The 20,112-nt window shown below is 39.9% G+C and overlaps 1 pseudogene across 1 annotated transcript in view; it reads right to left on the bottom strand.

The window, feature by feature from the left end:
* Window positions 1–20,112, bottom strand: part of LOC309973476 — a 29,741-nt pseudogene that overhangs the window by 1,457 nt on the left and 8,172 nt on the right. The window lies entirely within an intron of this gene.

The raw sequence follows: 20,112 nt of genomic DNA, 5'->3' as shown, positions 1-20,112 counted from the left end.
GGCCTGTAAGTTGGTGCTGGTTGACAGCTGGGAATTCAGTCAGGGATCTGGGTTAGGGATCCTAGCTCCTCTCCATCGGGGCCCTTTTGTGGGCTACTTGGGCTTCCTTATGGCATGGTGGCTGGGTTCTAAGAGTGAACATCCTAAGAGAATCAGGCAGAAGCTTTTCACATTTTATGACCTAGATTTGAAAGCCACATAGTGTCACTTTGATGTTTGTCTCAAGCTCACCTGGATTCAAGGGAAAGGAACACAGACCACACTTCTCAATGGGCAGAGTGTCAAAACACCTTGTAAGAAGAGTGTACCATGGGAGCTATAACTGTGGCCATATTTGGATAATAACTGCCACAGCTTCCCTGAGGAAGTGTGACGTTTGACCTGAAAGCTGAAAGATAAGTAGGTGTTAACTAGGCACAGTGGTGGAAGAGCATTCCAGGAACGTGGAACAGCATTTAGAAAGGCCCTGAGGTGGAGCAATGAGCACATTTGAGGAAGTGAAAGCAGGTCCAAGTAACGGGCAGAGAGGAGAGACACAAAGCGAATGTGAAGGGGCTGACGGTGGAGGACTTTTTCTGTCATGTGCTTTAAATGTCTTGTTTCTGCTCAGGTTCTCTTGTCCATTCTTCCAGAATAGACAGCACCCTAGAGTACCACTTGGGGACAGTTACTCCCCCACCCGCCCCTTTCAGTGGGGCTGCAAGAGTGGACATAGACCCAGTTCTCACCATTTAGGACATTCCACACACTCCCATCAGCTTCAGTGATTGGTTCAGGAATGGACACATGACCCAAGCAAGGCCAATGAGCCTCAAACCCAAGACACCCCTGCAGCTACTGGACAAGGGATGCACTCTTTCTCTGGGGGTTGCCAGGCAGGATATAGTTGGAAGTGCTGGGTGTCATCTTTGACTCTGAGTGAGAAGAACCTGACTGAGAATGACACTGTTAACCTAAAATCAGCCAGTTTTACCAGCAAAATGTGTTTATTTGGGAAAAGCAAAGAACTGCAAATCAAGACGTGCCATCTACGGCAATCCACAGGCACGTCCGGAAAACAAAGGGAGACTGCTTTTATAGGAAAAAGGAGGGGTGGGGAGTTGGGCGGTGCTGTTCTAAGTGAAAGTTTATTGGAGGAAAGTAGGTGGTGATGGCTTCTCATTGGCTGAGCTGCAATGTTTCCCATTGGCTGGGCAGTTGCTGAGGGAGGAGAAATTCTTCCTTTGGGCTAGTAAGGTAGTTGCGCTTCCTATTTGGGAGTGCAATTTTCCCTTTTTTCTGTGTGGCGTGGAAGTGAAGGTCAGTGCCTGCAAATGATGATGAGTGTTAATGTATGAGACTTTCCTCTGCCGGCCATTCCTGGCTCTAACTTTAGTGAGGTTTCCTTTATTAATTTTCAACGGGAACAAAGAGAAAAGCAGTACCGAGTGATAGAGACTGTGGAGCTCCTGGACCATGATTAAAGCGAAATTTACCACTTGCCATTTTAGGTACATGAGTCAATAAATTTTGGTTTAAGCAGATTTTAATTTTCGTCATTTGCAACCAAGAGTCCTGTTTAAATTCACCGTTAGGATTTTGGTTATCCTGATGCTTATCCTTCCTGGAATGTTCCAGCACTTCATTTGGCCTCTTCCTGAATTTTTTTTGTGTGTTTGTGATCAATAAATTTTTTTTATTGCTTCTCAGTCTAAATGTCAAGTTAAATTTGTTTGAGATTCAAACAAATTCTATAGAACATTTAAGAACATTTGTACATAACATTTATAAATTTTCCTTCTTGAATAAAAATAATATGTAATAAAGCCAATTGTCTTGTTGGTCAATGATTAATCAAATAGAAAATACATGACAGTTTATGGGACAGTTTAAAATGTCCAAATATTATGCCCCTGGAGGATTTGTCTAGATTAAAGATCTCCCTCAGTCCTTTTCAGGGGACAGATGGATCTTGGGCATATTTGGGCAGGTTTTTTTAGAGTATGCTAGAGGAACATGTCAAATCAGCAGCTATCTGTCTGATTTATTTTTACTCCCTCCTTACCCCCTCCACTAAAACAAAACAAAAAACCCTCTTGATTGATGAGACTTTTTAAAATTGAAGTATAGTTCATTTACAATGTTGTGTTAGTTTCAGGTATACAGCACAGTGATTCTGTTATACAATATATCTATTCTTTTTCAGATTCTTTTCGCTTATAGGTTATTACAAAATGTTGCATATAGTTCCTTGTGCTATACAGTAGGTCCTTGTTGGTTATCGATTTAAATATAGTAATGTATATATGTTAATCCCAAACTCCTGATTTATTCCTCCCCCACTTTCCCCTTTAACCATAAATTTGTTTTCTATGTCTGTGGGTCTGTTTTGTATATAAGTTCATTTGTATCTTTTTTTTTTTTGGATTCCACATATAAGCGATATCATATGATATTTGTCTTTTGTCTGGCTTACTTCACTTAGTGTGATAATCTCTAGGTCCATCCATGTTGCTACAAATGGCATTATTTCATTCTTTTTATGGCTGAGTAATATTCCATTGTGTATATATCCCATATCTTCTTTATCCATTCATCTGTCGATGGACATTCAGGTTGCTTCCATGTCTTGGCTATTGTAAATACTGCTGCAATGAACATTGGGGTACAGATGAGACTATTTTTTAATGCAAATCAAGCTGTCTTATTGGTAAGAAAATTTAATGTTAAACATAACTGAATATCCAGACACTTGGCAGTTTTAAAAGCTACTATGCCTGTGGCCCTGGCTCCTTTTCCTTATATTCCCATGATTGCCCCAGGGCTGCCACTAGTATACATGGAGGCCTTAAGCAAATTAGAGAAAAGGGCCCTATGGAAGAACAACTTTTAGAAAAAATTATCTCTTTCCATGGGAAGACTCAACCACATACCAAGAAGAACAGAGGCTGAAATTCAGCCCCCAACTACCTATCCAGTGGGAAGCATTTAGTCAGAGCACAGTGCAAAATAGCATGCAAGTAACCTTCACATCCCCTCCTCCATAGATGGGCATCATTTTTTAAGTGTTGTTGAGATGACCCAAGCTGTTCTGGGTATCACGTTCAAGCATTACAATGGTCAGAGGAGAAAAGAGAACAACTTCCAGAATGTCTCGCAGCAAACTGGGAAGAACTTTCCCAGAAACACTTAGCAAAGCTCTCCTTATATTCCATTAGTCTGAATTGGATCACACTTCCTAATCATTTTTTAATTTATTGAGGTAAAATTCACATAACTTAAAAAATCACGATTTCAAAGTGTACAAATCAGTGGCTTTTAGCACAATCACAGTGTTGTACAATCATCACCACTATCCACTCCAGAGAATTTTCATTGTACCCATTAAGCTGTCACTCCCCATTCCCCCCTTCTCCCAGAACCTCAGGCCCTGACAACCACTAATCTACTTTCTATCCCCATGGATTTACTTATTCTGGACATTTCGTGTATGTAAATGGATTCATACAATATGTGGCCTTTTATACCTGGGTTCTTTCAAAAAGCTTGGTTTCAAGGTTCATCCAAGTTGTAGCATGTATCAGTATTTAATTCCTTTTTATGGCTGAATAATATTCTGTTATATGGATAGACAAAATATGATTTACCCAGTCATCAGTTGGTAAACATTTGGGTCATTTCCACTTTTGGACTATTATGAATAATGCTACTGTGAACATTTGTGTACAAGTTAATGTTAAAACACCTGTTTTCAATTCTCAGGCAAATATGGAGTCATGGGATTGTTGGGCCATATGGTAATTCTCTGGTTCCCTTTTTGAGGAACTGTTAAACAGTTTTATTGATTGACTGATTGATTGATTGACTGTGCTGCGCTGCTTGTGGAATTCTAGTTCCCTGACCAGGGATTGAACCCAGGCCCTGGGTAGTGAGAACGCAGAGTCCTAATCACTGGACTTCCAGGGGATTCTCTGTCAAACTGTTTTCCATAGAGACTGCATTATACATTTCCATCAACAATGTATATGTGTTCCAATTTCACATCCTTGTCAAAGAGGATGTTATTTTCCATTCGTTTTTTATTATAGTCATCCCAGTGTCTATGAGGAGACATTTCATTACAATTTTTATTTGCATTTTCCTGGTGATTAATGATGGTAAGCCTCTTTTCATGTGCTCGTTGGCCATTTGAATATCTTCTTTGGAGAAATGTCTATTTAAACACTTGGCTCATTTTTGGTTTTTGAATTTTATTTTATTTATTTTTTTATACAGCAGGTTCTTATTAGTTATCCATTTTATGCATATTAGTGTGTATATGTCAATCCCAATCTCCCAATTCATCACACCACCACCACCCCACCACCGGCCGCTTTCCCCGCTTGGTGTCCGTACGTTTGTTCTCTACATCTGTGTCTCTACCTTGGCTCATTTTTGAATTGAGTTCTTTGCTTTTTTGTTGTTGAGTTGTAAAAGTTCTTTTTTTACATATTCTAGATACTAGAGCCTTGTCAAATATGGGATTTGCAAATATTTTCTCCCATTCTGTGGGTTGTCTTTTCACTCTTTTGATAGTATCCTTTGATGTACAAATGTTTTTACTTTTCATGAAGTCTAATTCACCTATTTTTGTTGTTGTTGCTGCTTCTGCCTTTGGTGTCATATTTAAGAAACCATTGTCAAATCCAAGATCATTAAGATTTGCCTCTAGGTTTTCTTGTAAGTATTTTATAGTTTTCACTCTTAATTTGGTTTGTTGATCCACTTTTTTCACATACACACACACACACATATATGTACATATATATTCTTTTTCATATTATTTTCCATTATGGTTTATTACAGAATATGTAGTTCCCTGTGCTTTACAGTAGGACCTTGTTTATCTATTTGATATACAGTAGTTTGTATCTGCTAATCCCAAACTCCTAATTTATCCCTCCCCCACTCCTTTTCCCTTTTGGTAAACATAAATTTGTTTTCTATGTCTATGTGTCTGATTCTGTTTTTTCTTTTTTTTTTGGCTGTGCCACATGGCTTGTGGGATCTTAGTTCCCTGACCAGGGATCAAACCCTGGCCATAGCAGTGGAAATGCTGAGTCTCAACCACTGGACCACCAGGGAATTCCCTCTTTCTGTTTTATAAATAAGTGCATTTGTATCATATTTTAGATTCCACATATAAATGATATCATATGGTATTTGTCTTTCTTTTCTGACTTACTTCCCTTAGCATGATAATCTCTAGGTCCATTCATGTTGCTGCAAACGGCATCATTTCATTCTCTTTATGACTGAGTAGTAGTCCATTGTACATACGTACCACATTTTCTTTATCCATTCATCTGTCAGTGGACATTTAGGTTGTTTCCATATCTTGGCTATTGCAAATAGTGAACACTGGGGTGCATTTTCTTTTCAAATTATGGTTTTCTCCAGATATATGCCCAGGAGAGGGAATCGCTGGATCATATGGCAACTCTACTTTTAGTTTTCCATAGTGGCTGCACTAACTTTACATTCCCACCAACTGTTGGTCCACTTTGAGTTAATTTTTGTGTATGATGTAACTTCAAGGTCCAACTTCCTTCTTTTGCATGTGAATATCCACTTGTTCCAGGACCAGCTGTTGAAGAAATGTTTCCCTAATCAACTGACCATAGATGTATGAGTTTATTTCCAGACTCTCAACTCATATTTAATTTCAATTTCATTGATTCAATCAATTTCATTGATCTATATGTCTATCCTTATGCCAGTACCACAATCTGTGGTTATCGTAGCTTTTAGTAATTTAAAAAAATATATATATTTTTAAATTTGGCCATGTCACGCAGCTTGCAAGATCTTAGTTCCCCGACCAGGGATTGAACCCGAGCCCTGGCAGTGAAAGTGCTGAGTCCTAACCACTGGACCACCAGGGAATTTCCAGTAAGTTTTAAAATCACGAAGCATGCATCTTCCAACTTTGTTCTTTTCCCAGATCATTCTGGCTTTTCATGGTCCCTTGCCCTTGCAATACCATATAAGTTTTAGGTATGGCTTTTCCATGCCTACAAAAAAGGACTTTGGGATTTTTACGGGGATGGCATTAAATCTATAGATTGTTTTTGTGCAATATTGCCATCTTAACAATATTAAGTCTTCCAATCCATAGAAACACAATGTCTTTCTATTTATTTAGGTCTTCTTTAATTTCTTTCAGCAATGCTTTGTAATTATTAGGGCCAGGAATGAGACAACTAGTGACAGCCCCTATCCCCCAGAGCCCACTGAAATTATTCAAACTAGCCAATCCTAAACTGCCTACTCTACCTTTCCCATTCCTTCCCTTTGAAACTCCAATGAAGGCTCTTGTCCACATTTCCTCCTTATGCCTCTACCGCCTGACCAGTTCTTGTGTTTCCCTTTGTGACCCCTGCCACAATGTGGCATGCTCCCTTTCCTTGGGATCTGAAGGTATAATAAACTATCTTTCAAAGGCCGTCATCTCCTAATCTGTTGGCCTCACCATGCCTGAATAATAATGAAACCTATATTTAAAAACATTCAAATATTGATACAATGTTGAATAAAGGTAGCAAAAGTGACATCCTTGTCTTGTTCCTGACCTTAGGGGGAAAGCTTTAAGTCTTTCATCATTGTATGTGATTTGGGTTTCTTATATATGCCCCTTATCATGTTGAAAAAGTCCCAGTTGTTGGAGTACTTTTAGCATAAAAGGGTGTTAGAGTTTATCAAATGCTTTTTTTCTCCATCAATTAAGATGTTCATGTGGTTTCCATTCCCCCTTTTGTTTTATTAATTTGGTGTATGACATTGATTGATTTTTTAAAATGTTGAATCACCTTTGCATTCCTGGGATAAATCTCATTTGATCATTATGTAGAATCCATGTATATGCTGTTGGAGTCGCTAGTATTTTGATGAGGATTTTTGCCTCTATATCCATAAGAGACATTGAGCTGTAGTTTTCTTGTGATGTCTTTGTCTGGCTGTGGTATCAGGGTAACACTGGCTTCATAGAAGGAATTAGGAAGTATTACCCTCTCCTACTTTTTTAAAGGTTTAAGGGGATTGGTATTACTTCTCTTTTACTACATATTTTTCAGTTATTTTCTTAGTGGTTCCCTGGGAATTATAATTAATGCTTAATTTATAACAATCTAGTTAGAATTAATACCAACTTAGCTTTCATATTATACAAAATTTTTACTGCTACATAGCTCCATTCTTCCCTCTATGTTGTTATTGGCACAAATTACATCTTTTTCACCGTGTGCCCATGAATATGGATTTGTAATTATTGTTTTATGTTATTGTCTTTTAAATCACATAGCAAAAATGAAGAGTAACAAGCCCAAAATACATTAATACTGACTTTTATATTTATCTATGTAGTTACCTTTACCAATGTTATTTATTTTTCCATGTAGATTTGAATTACTGTCTAGTGTCCTTTTATTTCAGCCTGAAGAACTCCTTGCAGCATTTATTGCGTGTCAGGTCTACCAGCAATGATCTCTCCCAGTTTTTGAAGTCCCTTTGAGTATATTTAAAATAGTTGACTTGGGACTTCCCTGGTGGCACAGTAGTTAGGAATCCGCCTGCCAATGCAGGGCACATGGGTTCGAGCCCTGGTCCGGGAAGATCCCACATGCTGCAGAGCAACTAAGCCCGTGTGCCACAATTACTGAGCCTGCACTCTAGAGCCTGCAAGCCACAACTACTGAGCATACGTGCCACAACTACTGAAGCTCACGCACCTAGAGCCGGTGCTCCACAACAAGAGAAGCTACCACAATGAGAAGCCCGTGCACCGCAGCGAAGAGTAGCCCCTGCTCGCTGCAACTAGAGAAAGCCCTCGTGGAGCAACAACGACCCAACACAGCCAAAAATAAAATAAATAAATAAAATAGTTGACTTAAAGTCTTTGTTTAGATATTCTGTTTTTTTAAAAAATGTATATAGTTGGCTTTTGTTTTGTTTCTCAGTTCAGGATTCAATCAAGACTATGTGCTATATTTAGTTGTTATATTTTTTTTTTTTTTTTTTTGCGGTACGCGGGCCTCTCACTGCCGTGGCCTCTCCCGTTGCGGAGCACAGGCTTCAGACGCGCAGGCTCAGCGGCCATGGCTCACGGGCCCAGCTGCTCCGCGGCCTGTGGGATCTTCCCAGACCGGAGCACGAACCCGTGTCCCCTGCGTCGGCAGGCAGACTCTCAACCACTGCACCACCAGGGAAGCCCATAATTGTTATATCTTTTTAATATCTTTCAGTCCAGAATGATTCCTCCACCTTTTTCTTTTTTTTAAATGATATTGGCTTTTTAGGAGAGCCCACGTCAGATGTCTAATAGAATGTCCTATTTGATATTTGTCTCATTGTTCCCTCATAATTGGATCCAGGTTAAACATTTTTGGCAAGATGATACATAAGTAACGTGTATGTACAGTCTTTCTAGGGCAATGATGTTGGAATGAATTGGATCCAAACATTTTTGGTTGTGATGTCACTTTGGTCAGTATTCAAATTTCCAGAAGAAAGAATCTAATTGGCCAGGTTGGTTCACATGCCCACTCCTTGGCCAGAGAGGGAAGGCATTTTGACTGACAGTCTCATCAAGAATGTTCTCAGTGAGGAGTAGGTAGCTCAGCAAAAGAAAACTAAGATGCCGTTGAAGCAGGGGGAATGGATGCTGAGTAGGAAAAAATGACGAATATCCACTATCCCTCTATCTTTCAGTGGTCTCAGCCATTCACTTGACTTCTACTGTTTACTCTATCAAATTCTCAGAATGAAAGCTGACTTCTCTCTCCATTTCCACACCATGTTTACAGCTGTCTGCTCAGAGCCTCTACTTGCATGTCCTAAGGGCATCTAAAGTAAAACTTAATGCCTTCTCCACCTGCCCCTACTCAACCAGCAGAGGAGCTGAATTATCTACAGCTCGATCACCGCCCCCCCCAGAAACCAAAACCCAAATTCATCACTCAGTGTGCCTAGTCCTGTGGTTTGTACTTCTGTCGCGTCTTTTATAGCCTTTCTCTCTTTCATTCCCACATGTATCATCCGAGACTATGCCCAAAGTGTCTGGAATTACAAGTAACAAGGAAGAAACAGCTTTTCAGGTTAAACACATTCAGGGAGCATTGGGGGGACACAAATTTATTTACCACAGAACTTCTCAGAGCCTTGAATGAGCCAATGTGATTTTTAAAGAATAGATATTTTCTTTTTATTTTGCAAAATAATTCAATTTATGGAAAAAATCTCAAGAATAGCACAATGAACTTCCCAATATTTGTTACCTGGATATATTAATTGTTAACATTTTCTTACATTCTCTCCTCCCTTTCTCTCTTTCTTTCCCTCTTTCTCTCTCATATCTATATCTATACCTATCTCTAAGCCTATATCTCTATCTATGAGAGAGAGGATTATTTATATGTATGTACATATATATATATACACATATATCCTCAATATATATACTATCTATGTATACTGTCAAATGGTTCAGCAGTAGTAACATATATAATTATATCTATCTGTATCTATATATAATTATTGCTGAAACATTTGAGAATAAGTTGCATACATACGTAAATACTTCACTTTGTATTTCCTAAGAATAAAAACATCTCATTGTTTCATAAATAGTCCATTGATAAATCCATATGATAAGAAAATTCATATCTCCCACATCGGAGGACAGCTATACAATTTGGGAAGTGCTAGTTTACATTATTTCTTTAGGCTCTAAACTCAGTGGTTCCCAAACCTGGCTGCCCATTACTGCCATCATTATTACCGAACAGTAAATGCGTATTGTATACAGATGTAAACATTTCACATGAATGCACTCATTTAATCTTCATAGTAACTCTAAATAATAAGTATTATCATCTCTAGTTTGTACATGAGAAAACTGGGTTACAGAGAGGTTGCCCAGGATGCACAGCTGGTAAGAAACAGAGCTGGCATTTATAGCCAGAATCTGAAGGATATAATACACTTCTCCCAATGATTCTGTTGGGCAAACAGGTTAACTACTCCTCTCACTGATAGGAAGGCTTTTTGCCTCCTTCTCCTCCAAATTCCAGTTGCTAGATGAATTTACACAAAACACATCTTCTTCTGTTGTTTGTGAGTTAAGGAAATTGTCATTCAATGGAGTGGTTAAGAACCAGGACTTGGAAGTCAGTTCTGGATTTTCATCTTGGCTCTACCCTTAACCAGCTCCATGGTTTTGAGCTGGGCACCTCACTGGACAGTGAGGGTCGGATCAGAGGAGGAGGTATGGCCAACACTCAGGAAAGGGCTTGGCGATCAATCCATGGCAGCTAATAATTGTGGTTATTATTATTGGTGGTGGTGCTGTGTTATAAACCCCTCAGCCACAAATGGGCAAATTATCAACCGATCTTTGTCTCTGTTTCCTCACCTATAGAGTTGGGCTGTTAATATATTGTCTTCTAGGAGCGTTGTGGGGGTTAGAGAGAGGATGTAGTGTTTCAAATGCTGCCAGGCACATAGTGAGTATACAATGAATGTTGGTTATTACTATTATTTATTATTTTCTTTATCACTATGCTCCTGACAAAAGGTTCTACTTAGAACAGCTTGAATATGCTCCATTGTTAGCTGCTTCTGTGTGTTTTTGTTTGCTGTGCTCTCTGCCTGGGACACCATCCCCATTTCCCTGTGTCAAAACCCCAATTGTGTCTCCTCCTGTCCCACCAGCAGTGTCCTTGGTGCCAGGGAAGCCTTTCCTTATCCCCCCATTAGGACTTTATTCATCTCATGGGATACTTATTTCCAGCTTTGTATAGAAATCTCTTGTCTCTTCTCCCCTTGAAGGAGCCCCTTTCCCTACTTCAGGTAACATCTAAACCAGAGCAGACCCCATAACCTGTTACCCTAAAGAGACCAGAGCCATTTTTAGTAGGTGCTAGATAAAAACCTGCTTGGAGTCAGGGAAAAAAACCCATAGATCCCTTTGGTACCTCCCATCTGTCTGTTGCCAAGACTCAGAATAAATGCACTGATAGGGACTGACTCCCACCGTTTAAGGGGCTGCTGCTGAGTGACCTCCTGTCTAGGGAGAGACCTTACCACACCAAGAGCTTCCTCATTGCCTAATGGGGGCCCTCCGGGGCTTTATCAAGGACAAGGGAGCTGGGGAGCCTCCTCCACCCAGTGAAACTGATAGAAAGAAATACAATGGGCAGATGGATTGCTACAAAGGCAGGTGGGCAAACAAGACACACAGGCAAGAACCTTCCCTTGCATGAGATGTTTCAACTGCTTTCTGGGGAGGCAGGTAAAAAACAGTCACCAGAGTCCAAGCCCTCCCACTCTTCATCAGCAAACTTTTAGGCATCTTCCTTAGATAAGCATTTTGGGGGCTCTTTCTAATTCCTGGGGACTGAAATAAACAACAGCTACTGTCCTTCAGAGCCTGCTGGATGCCAGGCCCTTCAAAGATGTTCTCCCAGTGACTCTCCAGAGTGGCGGGTGTCCCATCCAGCTTCGAGCCTTTCTCTAACGTTCCCTTCTCAGTGAGATCTACCCGGTACACCCTACTGAAAACTGCAACCCGCCCCCACCTCCACTCCGCATCCCTGCGTTCTCAGTACGACCCTCACCACCTTCTAATGTGCAGTTTGATTTACTTATGAAACAGGTTGATTGTCTGATTTTCCTCCCACACTCCACAAGGGGGACAACCACAGGGTGGGGCTGGGGGGGTCTTTGTCACTTAGGCTCATTTGGGCATCCCTAGGGCCTACAACAGAGCCTGGATCGTTAACACCATGTATGATCTATGAATCGTTTATCATCGTTCATTTATTTTCCTTTTCAAAATATTGTTTAGTTTTATATTGAAGTATAGTTGACAATAATTACAATGTCAAATAATTGTCCATAATTGATTGACAATAATTTACAATGTTGTATTAGTTTCATCATTCATTTAACCCGTCCCCTTCTGCTGAACACTTGGCTGTTGTAAACCTTCTGCTATTATAAACACACTGCAGTAAACATCCTTGGGCAAATATCTTTGCACATTTGTGTATTTATATCATAGTAGAGATTCTTCCATATAGAAGTGCTAAGTCAAAAGTTATGGAAAGTCTCAATGGATACTGCCAATAGCTCTTCCAAAAAGACTGTTTCCATTTAGACCCCCACTAAGAGTGCATGAGAGGGCTCGCTAAGGATTGGTGAAATTGGGGTGGGGGTGGGGAGGATCCCGACTCATCTACACTTGCTGAACCTCTAATATCTGCAAGTGTAGGATCTTAATGTTAAAGGGATGTAAAAATTCATCTCGTTCTCCTCCAACTCCCTTCCCAAGGCAGTAATCCTCTCCAACACAGCTTTGTTCTTAATTCTTTCCTTGTCAGGGACAGAGGTCAAACGTCCCTCCTATGGTTTTCAGGATAAATTGCTACTGACAGGTGACTGGGTCAAAATCTGCTTTCCTATAACCCCACCCAACCTATCCCGGCTCCATTCTCAGGAGCCACAAAAAACTGGGCTAATCCTTTTTCCATGTGACAGCTCTTAAAATATTTGAAGACTGTATCAAATCTCCTCTAAGACTTCTTCCAGGGTAAACCTCCCCAGCTCCAGCCAGATACACCCCCTGGATATGACAGTGTTGACCTGGGGACCCTTTAGGTTAGTGGCCAAGCGTAAAAGCTTTAGGGTTCCCCAGGCTTAAGTTCAAGTCCCTGTTCCCACACTTTCCAGCTGTCTGACCTTGGCTAAGTCACTTTTCAGACTTTAGTTTCTTCCCTTGAATAAATTATATAACAATAGTGCCCACCTTATAAGGTTGCTGGCTGGGACACATTCTTACACACACACACATACACACGCACACACACACACAAATCTAAAACTATATTTTATGATGGTGTTGGTATAAAGACAAATATAATAAAGGCAGGGTTATATTTATTTATTTTTCTTCTGATTCCAAAAGAATTAAAACATTTTCCTGGGGACTTCAACGTACCGTGGCCTTAGACTGTGCCTTCTGTAACTGATGGATACATGGGCTCTGGTAACTGGGGGAGTGAAAAAGAGAAAATAGGTCAAGTATATAAAGTTCTTACCACAGGGCCTGGATCTTTGTAACTTAATAAATGATGATCACAAATTTAAAAAGGACTGTGCAGAGAACAGAGTGTGACACTGAGAACGTTTCCCCACAGACCTCTTTATCGCTGCCTGTGGGCTTTGCAGACCCAGCTTCTGAACACAAGTAACACAGCCTGTGCCTTCTCACCTTGCCCGCAAGAGTCTCGTGAGAGAGTTGGTAAAAAAGATCCAGAGTCTATGGCATTTATGTTGAGAAAAGAGGTGTCTCATCTGCTCAGACTGCTATAACAAAATACCACAGACTGGGTTCGATCCCTGGTCTGCTAAACAACAGAAATTGATTTCTCACAGTGCAGGAGGCTGGGAAGTTCAAGATCAAGGTGCCAGCACGGTCACCTTCTGGTGAGGGTCCTCTTCCTGGTTGATAGCTGGTGCCTTCTCGCCGCGTCCTTACATGGTGGAAGGGGGCAAAGGAGCTCTCTGGGTTCTCTTTTAATCTTTTGTTTTGTTTTGTTTTTTGTTTTGGCCGTGCCATGCGGCATGTGGGATCTTAGTTCCCCGACCAGGGATCGAACCTGCACCGTCTGCAGTGGAAGCACAGAGTCTTAGCCACTGGACTGCCAGGGAAGTCCCAAAGCTAATCTTTTTGTTTGTTTGTTTTGTTTTTGTTTTGGGGTCTCTTTTATAAAGGCATTAATCTCATTCATGAGAGCTCCATCCTCATGACCTCATCATCTCTCAAAGACCCCACCTCCTAATACCATCACATTGGGGATTTGAATTTCAACATATGGATTTGAGGGGGGTGGGGGGACACAAACACTCAGGCTGTACCAAGAGGAAATACACATTTCTTCAAAAGAAACCTCTTCAAAAGAGGGTCAAAAAAATCCATGGACTAGTAGAAGATATTTGAAATATATGTAAATGGCAAAGCATTTATACCTAGACTAAATAGAGCTCCCTGAAATCATTAAGAAAAAGACAGTTGATAGAAAAATGGCAAAAGACTTTAAGAAGCCCTTGCAGAAAGGAAGAAATCGATATGGCTAATGAAAAAAAAAAGTACTCAGCTTCATTTGTAATCAGGGAAATGCAAATTGAAACCACAATGAGATACCACTACATACTCTACCTACAGCACTTTTTCTGGATACATGTTATATTTTACCATTAGCATGTGTTTTTAAAATGTATACAATCACAAGGTAAACAAAAAATTGCAAAAAAGCAAATAAGTGAAAATTCTCCCTACCACTGGACCTCCAAACCCCTCCCTCCAAATACGTCCTGTTACTAATGGCTGGTGAGGCCTTTCAGAGACTGTGCTTGCCGTAGCATCTATGCATAAGCAGCCACCTTTCCTCAGATAATTAGTGCCATACTTACATCAATTAGGGTTTGAACAGGGAAGCAGAACCAGTATGAGTCCTTACAACTCATAATAAGGGATTTATTATTGAGATTAAGTCTTATAAATAAAACTGTGGATGCTGGTGGGGAATTCAATGGGCCTAAAGTTGCTGGAGATCAGCAAGGCCAGCAGTTGTGGGGTGGGGGGAAGCTAGACATGAATTGGAAAGAAGGAAGGCAAACTACAACCCATATCTGTTTCTGACGTTGTCCTTTTTATTACAGTCATTCTGGTGTGTATAAGGTGGTATCGCATTGTGATTTGCTGAAATATTTTAAAGTAAGTTACAGAGATCATGACATTTCACCTTAAATACTCCAGTATACCACTCTAAAAAATTATCACTTCCGTCAGTTCAGAAAAAATTTTTTTTAATTATTATTTTCTTTATAATTTTCTCTCCTTTATTTTCCCAGTTTTATTTTTCTCAAATTCTTGTTATTTGGATATTGGACCTTCCGTTGTGGTCTTCTAACGTTCTTTATTTCCTCTTCTCTCTGGAAGACTTCTTCAATTTTTTTCTTCCTCTTGTTTCATTGAATATTTTTTACTTCTTAGTTTCTTGATTTCCAAGAGCTTGTTGTTGTTGTTGTTCCCTGAATATTCCTTTTAAAAGATATCTTGTTCTTGGGGCTTCCCTGGTGGTGCAGTGGTTGAGAGTCCACCTGCCGATGCAGGGGACACAGGCCAGTGAGCCATGGCCTCTGAGCCTGCGCGTCCAGAGCCTGTGCTCCGCAACAGGAGAGGCCACAACAGTGAGAGGCCCGCGTACCACCAAAAAAAAAAAAAAACAAAAAAAAAAGATATCTTGTTCTTTACAACTTAAATTTATACAGTGCTGTATATCAATTACATCTTAACACTAGAAAGAAAAATAAATAAATACATTTTAATTAAAAAAAAAGATAGCCTGTTCGGTTCCAGGAATGCTATATCATCTATTATCTCTCTAAGATGTTTATGGCAGGTTTTTAGAAGTTTACTTCATTCCTCTCATTGTCACTGTTTCTCCAAATCCCATTTTCCTGCTTGTTTTGGAGTTGTCTTTCATAATAAAAGCTTTTCTCAGATGACTGGAGTCTTTGGCTGGTAAAATGTGTGTACATATATATTGACAGCATCACTGTTCACAACAGGCAAAAGATGGAAACAGTCCAAATGTTCAACTGATGAATGGCTAAACAATGTGTGGTATATCCATACAATGAACTATTACCCAGCCATTGAAAGGAATGAAATGCAGGTACTTGCTACAATGTGGATGAACCTCAAAAATATTATGCTAAGTGAAAGAAGCCAGACAAAAGGTCACATAATGTATGATTCCGTTTACAAATTCCATTTGACGATTTTCATTATTCATGGTAGATATGTTCTACAGCGTCTCTGGGAACACTCAGTTATTGAATACGGAATTGCTTCTTCTAGGGAAATACAGTTCCTGTGAACCTCTGTTCACAACATTTTCATGAACCAATCAACACATAATCTTGATTTATATGTGCTTCTGTTGAAAGAAATCTTATTTAGGGAATTCCCTGGCAGTCCAAGTTAGGACTCCGTGCTTTCATGGCCGAGAGCTCAGGTTCAATCCCTGGTCGGGGAACTAAGATCCTGCAAGCCGTGCGGCACAGCCAAAAATAAAAAAAAAAAAATTTTAATTCTTATTTAATACATATTGTTGGTTCATTAACATTGAACTCACGGCCAACAGCACTAAAACTCATGCATGAACAAAGCTTACCTAACACATGTAGTTTCTTGGAACACTAGCCAGCACTTCAGCACTATACCTGGGACTATGTTAAACAGCGAAATCACAAACAAAAGGCACGATAATGCAAAATGTGGCACAAAATATACCATGAACACTTGTTTAGAGTATGAGAGCTGAAATAAGAAGGGTGTTGCCTCCTTCAACCTCAGCTGGGAACATGCATGTAGAGCAAGTCAAATTTGTTGCTGCTCCACCAATGACCAGGAAAGTCCACAACTATCAATTTTTTTTTAGGATTTATTTTTACGTATTTATTTATTTTGGCTGTGCCGGGTCTTAGTTGTGGCTCATGGGATCTTTGTTGCAGCATGCGGACTTCTTAGTTGCAGCATGCGGACTTCTTAGTTGAGGCATGCAGACTCATTTGCGGCATGCGGGATCTAGTTCTTCAACCAGGGATGGAACCTGGGCCCCCTGCATTGGGAGCACGGAGTCTTACCCACTGGACCGCCAGGGAAGTCTCTTGATTTTGAAATTACAAATAAGTTAAAGTTAATGTAGTAAGACAAATTCAGAAATATGGAATCCACATATAATGAGGATTACCTGCATACAGAATAATCCAGAATAGGTCAATCCATAGGGACAGAATTCAGATGGATGCTTGCAGAGACGGGGGAGAGGGGCCTGGGAAGCAACTGCTTATGTGTATGGGTTTCCTTTTGGGATGATGACAATGACTTGAAGCTAAATAGAGTTGGTGGTTACACAACATTGAGAATGTACTAAATACCAGTGAATTGTTCATTTTGAAATGGTGACTTTTATGTTATATAAATTTCATCCAAAAAAAAATTGATGTATCACTCTAAGCAGGACTCTGAACCTCTTTTTTCCCTTTGGTGTGGTGATTATCCACCTTCAGATCATGGCTGCTCCAAGAAACTGAGTGAAGACAACCCACAAGGACATAAAACTTGAGCAAACAATACACTAACATTGTTTTAAACTACTGATATTTAGGGATTTTTGTTACTGCAGCATAACTGAGCCTGTGTTGATTATTTCAGAGGTCTAAGCCTGACTGTCATCATTGTGGGAGCCAAGTGGGGTTGGGAGCTTGGAAATCTCACCATTTCTAGATACCCTCTCACTTCATCCTCCTGTTTTCAGTTTCATGACTCACTCCATCCTCTACTCTGCCCCTTCCCAAATCTAGACTCTCTAAAACTTCCTGTCTTATGCTGTGGCTGGGAAAGATAGAGTCACCTGCTCTATAGGGTGGAAGAATCCACCCTCTCCTTATACTGACTTCCACACAGTTCTTCAGCTTTTGGTCCCAACTCACCCCAGCCTCCATATATGATGGGCATTTTCAGTTTCTCAGATTCCTCTGGTTTGTCCACTGGGGATTAGCTTAGTTCTTGGCCTCCGTCTCTGTGTTTGGCTAATTCACTTCCCACCTGTTTTCTATCTTCTGAAATTTTGTCAACATTCTTCATCTAATGTTGTTTCCTCTCCTATTCTCCTTTTCCTCATTAGTTTAACCTTCCTTATTCCTCAGTGGTCATTTCAGGGAGGTTATGGGAGGGAGCAGGGAGAAAATGTGTTTAATTTGTCATGACTTACTGGGGTCATGAGTGTTTTCCTGTTCATCAGCTATAGACCAGCATAACCGTTTCTGGTGGGTGTGTAGCCTCCCATTATAGGGACGTATCCTCCCACAAAGGATATTTGGCGATGTCTGGAGACATTTTTGGTTGTCACAATGGGTTTTGGGATGAGGGGGCTACTGGCATCTCATGCGTAGTGGACAGGGATGCAGTCAAACATCCTACGATGCTCAGGACAGCCCCCACAACAAAGAATTATCTGGACCAAATGTCAATAGGACATTGAGAAACTCAGAAGTTGAGAAACTCTGTTCTAAAGGGTTCCTATTGTCTTCAGGATAAAATTCAGACTCCACAGCACGGCCTACAACACCCCAGCCTACATTTCCTGCACTCCCCCTGGCTCACCATGCTCCAGCCACAGCATCTTCTTTCTATTCCTGGAACACACCAAGCTTGTTTCTGCCACAGGACCTTTGCACTTGCTGTTTCCTCAGCCTGAATCTCTCTTTCCTGGGTTTTCTGGTTGCTGACATCCTCACTTCAGGTCTCAGTTCAAATGTCACTTCCTTTGTAAGACCCTGACCAACCCAACTTCCCCTCTCCCCCCACCCCACCCTCATCCTTATCCAAGGAACAGTCTATTATATTTATTGTACTCTTCAAAGTATCAACTCCTGAAACTGGCTGTTTTTCTTCCTTTGTTTATATTTGTTTATTACTATGATATCTCATGAGAGCAGGGACTGTCAGTCTTGATCTTGAGCATTTTGCCTGCACATGGTTTCTGCTCAGGAGATGGACAAAAGGTCTTGTTTAGTGATCTTCAAGTATTTTACTTGTGTTTCTTCTTAAATAATTTCTAAGAACTCTGTACCCCTTGCATATTTTTAACTTGACATCTAAAATTTTTTTTAATAAATTTATTTATTTATGGCTGTGTGGGGTCTTTGTTGCTGTGCACGGGCTTTCTCTAGTTGTGGCGAGTGGGGGCTACTCTTCATTGCGGTGCATGGGCTTCTCATTGCGGTGGCTTCTCTTGTGGCGGAGCACGGGCTCTAGGCACACGAGCCTCAGTAGTTGTGGCCCGCAGGCTTAGTTGCTCTGCGGCATGTGCGATATTCCCAGACCAGGGCTTGAACCCGTGTCCCCTGCATTGGCAGGTGGATTTTTAACCACTGCCCAACCAGGGAAGTCCCTAAAATTTGTTTATTGTAAGTTTAAATAGTTGCAGTCTTAATTTCCTAGTTATTATAAATATTGATATTTTAGAATATAATTTTACTTCATACTTTTAAATATACCTATCATCATTTATTTTTAAAAATCCATGGACATAATCACACACCATCATGGAAATAAATGGAAAATCTTGTAGGAAAAAAAAAAGAACTGGCTTTTAACAACTGGAATTTTAATTTTACCGTTTTTTTTCTCCTTGAACTTGTATTTCCATTCTATTTCTCCCACAGACTTCTATTCTAATATTGATATAATATGTGAAAAGTTTTAAAATTAATCACCAGATCATACTTCTCTGCAACAAAATGCTTGTAAGTTATGTTAATATATATGTGTATATATATATTAACGTCCGGTTTCCCTAAGACTCTAATTTTGAAGAGTATCGTGTGTTCATAAGGCTCTAAGTATTAAATGGATAATTAATAACAACCTGCTGCATAAAAAAATAAATAAAATTTAAAAAAGGCTCTAAGTGTTAAAATTTTTCTCTAAATTATCATTACAATTATTATTTGAATATAATTGATCAAAACAACATAAATATACCACATTATGATCAGTAATTGTTATACATTGAAAAGTATGTTTTATCTAAATGAGTCTTTTAATAAGATGGATGGGCTAGTTATTTTTTGGTGTTTTTTTGGGGGTTGTCCATCTGTCTGTGGATAAATATTATTTATTGTTGGAATGGGATAGAGTTTAGAAGAAGCTCTATTCCTTTTTTTTTTTTTTTTTGCTTTTATAAAGTAAATACTGAGAAATGTTTTTCACATAAACAGGAGACTGGAATGGAAATTTTGTCACAGCCAAGTAATTCAAGGTCACCCATGTTTTTAAAAAAATATTTATTTATTTATTTGGTTGCACCGGGTCTCAGTTGCGGCAGGTGGGCTCCTTAGTTGTGGCATGTGAACTCTTAGTTGCGGCATGTGGGATCTAGTTCCCTGACCAGTGATCGAACCCGGGCATCCTGCATTGGGAGCATGGAGTCTTATCCACTGCACCACCAGGGAAGTCCTCAA

This window comes from Leucopleurus acutus (genome assembly GCF_964270905.1).
Source record: "Leucopleurus acutus genome assembly, chromosome: 16".
NCBI classification, from domain to species: domain Eukaryota; kingdom Metazoa; phylum Chordata; class Mammalia; order Artiodactyla; family Delphinidae; genus Leucopleurus; species Leucopleurus acutus.
This window is presented reverse-complemented; position numbering and strand designations above follow the sequence as displayed.